The sequence below is a fragment of the Chaetodon trifascialis genome (assembly GCF_039877785.1).
Source record: "Chaetodon trifascialis isolate fChaTrf1 chromosome 24 unlocalized genomic scaffold, fChaTrf1.hap1 SUPER_24_unloc_1, whole genome shotgun sequence".
Taxonomy (NCBI): Eukaryota; Metazoa; Chordata; class Actinopteri; order Chaetodontiformes; family Chaetodontidae; genus Chaetodon; species Chaetodon trifascialis.
In genome coordinates this window covers 630,103-638,468 of record NW_027255838.1, presented here as the reverse complement: position 1 = coordinate 638,468, position 8,366 = coordinate 630,103, and positions in this window count along the sequence as shown.

The window sequence follows — 8,366 nt, the reverse complement described above, 5'->3', positions numbered from 1 at the left end:
CATTTACATAACTCGCATTTAAAAGTTACTGAATTGGAAGTTTTCTGTGTAACCTGAGATGAATGAGCTTTATAGACATGAGTATTGAGTCCACTCCATGTCTTGAATGTGCAAGGACACTTTACATATATACACCGAAAATGTTGTCTTCTTCCATAGTGATGATATAGTTTATAATGTTTAAGTAATTTGTACCTACTACTCTCTCTAGCGTCACAATGCCTGCACTGCCACATACATGTCACTGAAAGAAAAGAATTAAAAAACATTAGTATATGATATATAACTAGACAATTTCCCCCTGGGAAATTTTGAAAGGGCCACGGGGGCTACCGCCGGACAATGCCAACAGCTAATGCTAAGATAACATTAGCATGTCAAATAACACGTTAAAACATCTGAACCATAATCAGAATGCCTTGAACAATCATTTTAGCCAAGGTTAGCATGTTAGCATTAGCATGCTAACATTAGCATGTCAAATAACACATTAAAAACATCTGAACCATCATCAGAACGCCTTCAAGAATCATTTTAGCCTAAGTTAGTATGTTAGCATTAGCATGCTAACATTAGCATGTTAGCACAACAACCCGACATCAAAAGTCAAACCTCTATGCACCAACAAGTTCATAGGACCTCATGTTAGCATTAGCATGTTAGCATTGTGGCTAATGCTAACAGGCCAACATCACTCATTACCTCACTAACACTTACACCTCACCAGTAATAGGCTAGGCTGTGGCTCATTGTCAAGCCACTGCATAGCTGCAGCTGAAGCTGTGTATGTGGGAGAGGAGTGTTCAGAGAAGTACTGAGGCTCAGAGGTTGCCATGGAAACTTGAGGTGGCCTGATCAATGATGTCACCCACTCAGACACAGGTGCAGACACACATGCATTGTATTGGAGGCAATGAGGAGCAGAGACAGAAACGTCTGAATTTAGCCTCTGCGCACCCCTCGAACAAACGCTTCTCACATGAAGACTGAAAGTCCTATTGCCAAAATTTCTTCACCATCAGAGCTACAAGGCTTTGCTCTACACACACACACACACACACACACACACACACACACACACACACACACACACACACACACACACACACACTCTTTTTTCGCTGGGGTCAAAAAAGCGGATTTTAGAGCGAGTTAAAAAAAATGGCTGACTTCTGTCTCTTCTGTTTTTGATTTGTATTGGACCTTATGGGCCTGGTCAGAGGCGCTCTCCTCGCTCAGAGGCTGAGAACTCAAAAACCGTAAGTCCTATTGCTTAGCCAGGCACATCGTGAGAATCAGCGCAAGCGGCACTACAAGTCTCGAAATTTTCACGCGCGTAGAGTGAAATTTGTGGGTTGGAGGAGCGTGGAAAGAGAAAATTTCACACACTTTTCAGAACGTCTCTCCACTCTGGCAGTTAATCCCCTCCACTCTAGCGCGAACATTCCGTGCAATACACACCCATTGAAATCTCCAGCGGTTGCCATGGTGACGATAGCACGCCGATCCCGATCGAGCCGCACGTTTTGATATATAATTCGCCTATAACACGCAAAATAACAATAGGGCTCCCCTTTCATAGCTGCAGGGGGCAATAGGCCTCGGGCGATTGCCCCGTGGCCCTATAAAAGCTGGTCAAGCTGGTGACCAGCTAAATTCCAGCTGGTCTCCTACTCTTGCTGGTCTAGCTGGTCTAGGGTGTGTTTTGGCCACACTTAAGCTGGTTTTAGCTGGTCAAGCTGGAGGGACCAGCTTATGTTGATGTTTTAGCTGCTTTATACTGGTTTAAGGTGGTATACTACCTTGTTTCCTGAATAAAATATATGATGGTGAATTTCAGCCAGTTTCAAACAGCACGAGATATCTAAAAAAAGGTATGTATTAACAAAACCCATTAAATAATGAGAAAGTTGAGTGTCAGTTTTATATTTACTGCAAACAATAACATATCAACATTTATGAGGTAATTTCATTATAACACTTAACTGAATCAGACGCTTGGTTGAACTGGTCATGAAAATGTACCTAAATGAAGGCTATTTAAAGTCTATTTGTAAACATAAACAAAATAAAATAACACATTAAGTGAACTGAAGCAGAAAAACTTTATTTAAATAAATGAATAATCCAGTTTTACAAAAACTTTCAAAAGCTTTCAATCACAAACATTGTCTATTTCATTTTTCCAAGTTTTTTTTGTCCTTTTTGTTTAAGTCTTGAATTTTCTGAGAGATAAAGTAGCCCACCAGCTTCGCTCTCCTTTCCACCTCCGTCTTTTCCAGATCCTGGGCCCTCAACCAGCGACGGAAACAGTCTTCAAAAGAGAATGAAAAATGAATTATTAATTGGCCTGGGATAGAGATTAGGAGATTAGGATAGAGATAGGTCAGATTAAGTTAATCTGACTTCAATGTTTATTACAGTGTTAAAAAGGTTTAAAGGAACTTTATACAATATCTATTCACTGCTGGTGGTCTCCATTCAATATTAGTTTTACACCAAAACAAACCTGCGTGTTGGCCACACCTCCCCTTTCCCTGGGCGCTCCACTTACCTCACCCCCCTATTTTTAGCAACTCTGCTGAAGAGCGGTGCCATGTTTGCTTTGAGAGCAATTTTAGGCTCAGGTGGAACAATATTGGAACCAGTTACTGAAAGCTATGCAATGTTAAATAAATGAGTAATTCAATGAGACATTTAACTACCTTGGCGACCGGGCCTGTTGCTGCATCTAATAAATGACAATGTGATGTAATTTCAAGTCAAAAACGTCTCAGTGTCTCCTCCCAGGATGCGTGGTGTGTCAGAATCTCAGTCACAACATGATATAACAACATTTATGTGATTAGTGAACAGCTTATGACACTAGCTGAGCCACTCATCTGTCTGTAATGTTAGCTGGGTCTGGGTTAAATATAAAAATGTACTCAGCTGCCCCTCACTTACAGTGGAATTTTACAAAGGAGGTGGGGCCAGCGGTTTTGAAGGTAGGGGGTTCACACAAACTAACATGAACGTGGGGCCGTCTCGGCTACCAAAACGAAGAAACTGAAAAGCTCCGTAACAACACACAGATGGCATGTGATGTCACTCTCCATGCTAGATGTCAATACTCCACTAGTTCTTTACAGAGCAAAATAAGCTTTTCCTGTAATTTAACCCTTGTGCATCCCTTAAAAAAGTGCAACACTTATGTCCCCAGGGTATTTTTATGAACACTATCAGTAACTTCAGCTCTCACCATACATATCAAATATTCATTCAGTTTCAAAATTTTAACCCCTTAAATGCCAGTTTTTGTGATTAGAACTTGATTTTTATTTCACTTCGGAGCGGTCTCCCTCATCCTCCAGTTGAATGAGGCTGAGGGCCTCAGAGACATTTTGTGCAGTGTGCAGCAGGTGGCTCTTCTGATCCATATAGCCTACAGTAGTTGCCCCACAAATGACCTCTGTAGCTGCAGTTTTGCAAACAAACCCACACTTATTTCTTATTCCCCACATAGACACAGTCCTTAGGCTTTAATTTGATGCAAAATAGCCAACTTTTAATTTTTTTTTTTTGCCAAACCAGCTTGCAAAACTTGACAGTGGTAAAAATACATATTATTTCTCTGAATTTCATATGGTGCATTTACTCCTGCAGGGGCAGACATAATTTAAAAAAAAAAATCAGCTAAAATTTTGTAAAAACTGAAATTCTTAGGTCCTGGCATCGGGTTAAAAGCATTGATAAAGAAAAAAAAAAGATATTTTGCTGTAATGGCGATAAGCTGAAAAAAATACGTTTTTCATAGATTTACATAGGCTGATTTTCTCTATCACCATTTAGAGTCAAGTTTTGTATCATGTCCTATACACAGTAAAGGACAAAAATTTGTAAATATTTGTATTCAGGCTAAGTAACAGGAATCCCCTCAACTAAATTCAGAAAAAAAAAAAAAAAAAAAAAATGGAAAAAAAAAATCAGCTGGGTTGCAGTACTATACTAACCCCCTAGGTGGTAGCAGACAATCCACAGGCTTTCTATGGCACTGATGGGGTTAATGGAAAAATTATGCAAATCTCTGGAAAACAAAAAAATATACATTTTGGAAGGGTCCTTTTGTAAATAAACGGAAAAAAGTTTAGATTTTTTGAATTTACACAATATAAGAAAATATAAAAAAAAAGGTGTTTTTAATGGCAGTCAATGTGGTTATAAAAATACCCTTAGGGACACAAGTGTGACTATTTTATGTAATCAGTGTATTAAAGACTTGAAAACATTTTCTTTCCTAAAATATCAAAATACACCCCAAAATACACACCTGAAGCAAAATTTATGCCAAATGCATCAACACAGCCAAAGTTATCCACAAGAAAAAGTCCAAAGGGGTAAAAAATACCCCTAGGGATGCACAAGGGTTAATAAGGCTGAATTTTGTATCTAGCTCCTTTAAAAAGACATTTGGTATATGGAGCTGTACCGCATACCTTTGAGGGTTCCCAGCCTGTCTGGTGTCATGGGAGGCTTTGCCGTCGTTTTACTTCACTGCTCCCCCAGATGGCCACTGCTAACTCTTTTTTTGTTGCCTGGATCTTCTTCCAAACTTCCTCTCGCAGCCAAACCTCATTTCCAATATGGATCTGAAAAAGTGGTATTTACACATTATTTTTCAGCAAAATATCATGGGAGGCAGAAATTCAGTTACAGTTGGGGGTGCTGTGGGGTCATGACATTATTGTAAATGGTTTCCTATTAATTTGAATTACCAAACTAACTTTAATTTTCTATTTATAACAACATTTTCCAATTGTTTGCACTATGGGAGACAGCAAACATGAACCCCAACATCATACATTAAGGAGATGCAGAGAGAGAGAAATAGATGCAGAGGAGAGAAAGACCCCAAATATAAAATCACTCAATTCTGTGAGTTGATGAGTTTGCAGAAACTTAAAAAGCTGTCTATGACAAATTCTTAGTCATGTGGGCCTTCTTGTTCATTTGGATTCCCAGCCCAACACATTTATCTGCAAATATAGCACAATGAAACTTGACCACAAATTGTCCATTTAGCACTAGGTTGAGACTCTTTATGCCAGGTGGATCACCAAAAATGTGCAATAATGCCTGGTATAACAGCCCGTGATGTACAGTATAATAATGCAGCGTAGTGAGGATGCAAACCTTTCAGAGAAACTCACAGCACAGATCTGCCTGTCACTGCTCACACTCTCATGAAGATTCATACACCTGACTGATAAAACGCTGAATTTTAGCTGAACATCAGGCTTCATGATAAAATACAGTTTCCATATTGTGATTCTCTCTCTCCCCCCCTTTCTTTTTGTTGTGATTATGCGTCACACTTAATTAATTGCTGACCTCTTTAACACACCCCATTTCCTGTCTCACTGAAAATATCTGTGAATGCAACAAATTAGTGTCCAAAGCTTCAAGGGATTACATATTTTTTTGTAACTGAGGGCTTTTTGAGAAGGTTAATAGTTAAATTGAGATTTATGTCTCATTCCTAATTCGTGCCATACTGATGCCAGGGCTCCAGGGTGCGACTAAACATTTTCCTTGGTCACACCAATGTGCCTAACATTTAGCTGCTCTGTATGTGTGTGTAGCCAGGGACTAAAATTAACACCTGACAAGTGCAAATGTGGTAAATTTTGGGTGTGGTGGATAAAACATTAAGGTTACCCACCAGCTGGTCAGCCCAGTGCACCAGCTTTCTACATGAAAAACAGCACTGACTATCAGCAGCACAGAGTTAAGTTACTGCTAATGCTAACTGAGAATTTCCCACAGCTGCAGCTTCATTTTAAAAGCATTCAACTGGTTACATGTGAATTGAAAGAGTCACAGGAAATATTTCCTAGTCACAGTAAATACAATGTATGAAGTAGCTTGAATACCGACCGCTATTAACTGCTATTGATCCTCAGAAACGTGTTTTTAGAGCAAAACAATGGTCATTTTCAGCACTTTTAACAGCGGATCAATTTTTATTATTTTCATTCCATCTGTGAAAGTAATGGATTAAGAAGTAAGTTAAGAGCTACAGACCACACGAGAGCAAACAAACTCCTCTGTCAATCAATTTTTCAAGTTCTCTATCAGCATCTGAAATACTGTGAAGTAACTTGTTAGGTGCTTTTTACATTTCACTTTGACAACTAATTGTTTGCCATCCATCCTGCTGGTCAACCCTCCTTAGCACTCTCCTCACATTGTCAGTGAAATATCACTGTGTCTGCAGCAGCTTTGTGCTGTGACTTTGCTGCCTTGCATTAATTTCAAGTGATGCAGTCGGAGTGTGACCCACCACAGTATATCACCAGGGAGCCTAAACAAGGACCAACATCAACTGAAGATCATTTGCTTTCTTTGTAGAGCACTTTTCGAACAAACAAAAAAGTAACACAAAGTATGACACCATCTCACTGTCAAAAATTGAGACCAGAATATTTGTGCAAATGAGAGCCGCACGCACAGAACCAATTCCTCACTCCTGTCCTTCCCTCCTCTACTTTTGTCTCCTCTCTCCTGTCCTTTTGGTAATCATTAATGATTTACTTAATATTTCAAGTCACTGTTATGTTACTGCGTATGTATGTAGGTTTGTAATTTTAATAACCTGACAAAATGGATTTCAGTGTTGCCATGGACTAATACATGCCATCCATACATACAGTGCAGACATGCCAAATTAGGAGTAAGCAATCACAAACCAATGACTTGAAAGACTTTAGACAGTGGACTCATATCTTCATAGTACAGTAAATGGCAATTCACAACCCTAATATTTTACTTTCCAAAAGAAACACGAGCATCAAATTGCAACACACCGTGTCATCAAGCTGTGTAAGTAGCAGTATCTCTGCTTCACTTTGTGTGTGTAAAGTGGACTCCACTCTGCAGTAAAAAAGGAAGCCAGCAGAGAGAGGAGGGGGAAGGTGCTAGAAAGTGCAACAGTAAAAATATCAAAATACACTGATCTACGATAAATGCATGTATTGTGGGTAAACAACATAAAACATGTGGGTCAAGGCTTTTGGATTTTTCCACATATTTAGTGGCCATATCGGGGTTTGTTAAGAAAAAATGTATTTACTCACCACTAGATGTCACTGCATCTTACACAGTACACCTTAAAATGTGTCTATGATGAAATTTTTATATCATTACATGGTTTTGTTTAATACTCGACGGTGATTGGTCAATCATGGCATTCTAAAGTCTCTTATTTCTGAATGACAGACCGTTGCTATGAACAACAGACAGTTGTTAAGGACGCTGTTTGGACCCGGCTCATCCACAGGCTCTGGAGGTTCACATCCTGTTCTATCAATTCACGAAGAGGTCCGGTGTCTGTGTGTCTCTCATCCGTTCACTGTGCTTTGTGAAATGACTAAGTGACAAACAAAGGATGGCATGTTTTCAATGAATTAATCAATGTCACAGTTTCAGGAATATCAGGATTTGGGAGTTTATTCTTTGAGTACAGAGCCTGTAGCCGATTGCTGCAATGGCAGCGTGGCTCCTTCAAGAGCGCATGGTTAACGAAGGTGACGGACCAGTGAGTTTTGTGTGTGCATGCGTAGCGACTAGAAGAGAGCAGGCAGTTAGCAGTTAATTTAGCAGATCAGTCGTTGTTTTGTTGAATTGTACCGACTTAAGTTGTTGGTAAATGAAGACCACAGCTTCTCAAGGCCAAGGTAGAGTCTCCCATGTCCTGTTTGACTACAGCTGGTGAAGTGAAGCAGAAACTTCGGCACTGTTTCCTAACCACAGCCCAGATCCAAAACAGAAAACAGCTAACGCTAACACGACATTGCTATGCTAGTAGGTCCAGCTGTAGGATCGAACAGACGTCATTTAGCGGAAGACGTAAAATAATTTTTAAATCCAAATATTTAAATCAACATTTGTGTCACATTATTGATTTCTCTGGTAAATGGCCATGTAATAAGCCAGATAATGTTGAGCGAGCTGGTAGTTATTGCGGAAAGAACCTCTTCAGGCTGATGCAAGAACAGGATCACCCTGTCGGGCTTCTTTTCACAGTAATGACCTGCCCTCTGACATCATCCCTTACTTATTTCAGTGCTATAAATACATTCATGTTTCTTAGTGTACTTTTTTCATTCCTTCTTACTTTTCTTTGTCCAGATCTTGTTTGAGATCCTGCATCTTTCTTTGCATTTGGTGGTACTTTCGTCTCAGTTCGTCACATATCTTTTGCGGTACAACTCCTCCATCTTCATCACTGTCAGAGAAGCTGTCTGGCGGTGTTTCTCCCTCTTCCTCTTTTTTTCTTTTGCAAACAGTGGAGAAGTTTTTTTCATTGCCCTTTTTTCTTCCAAGAT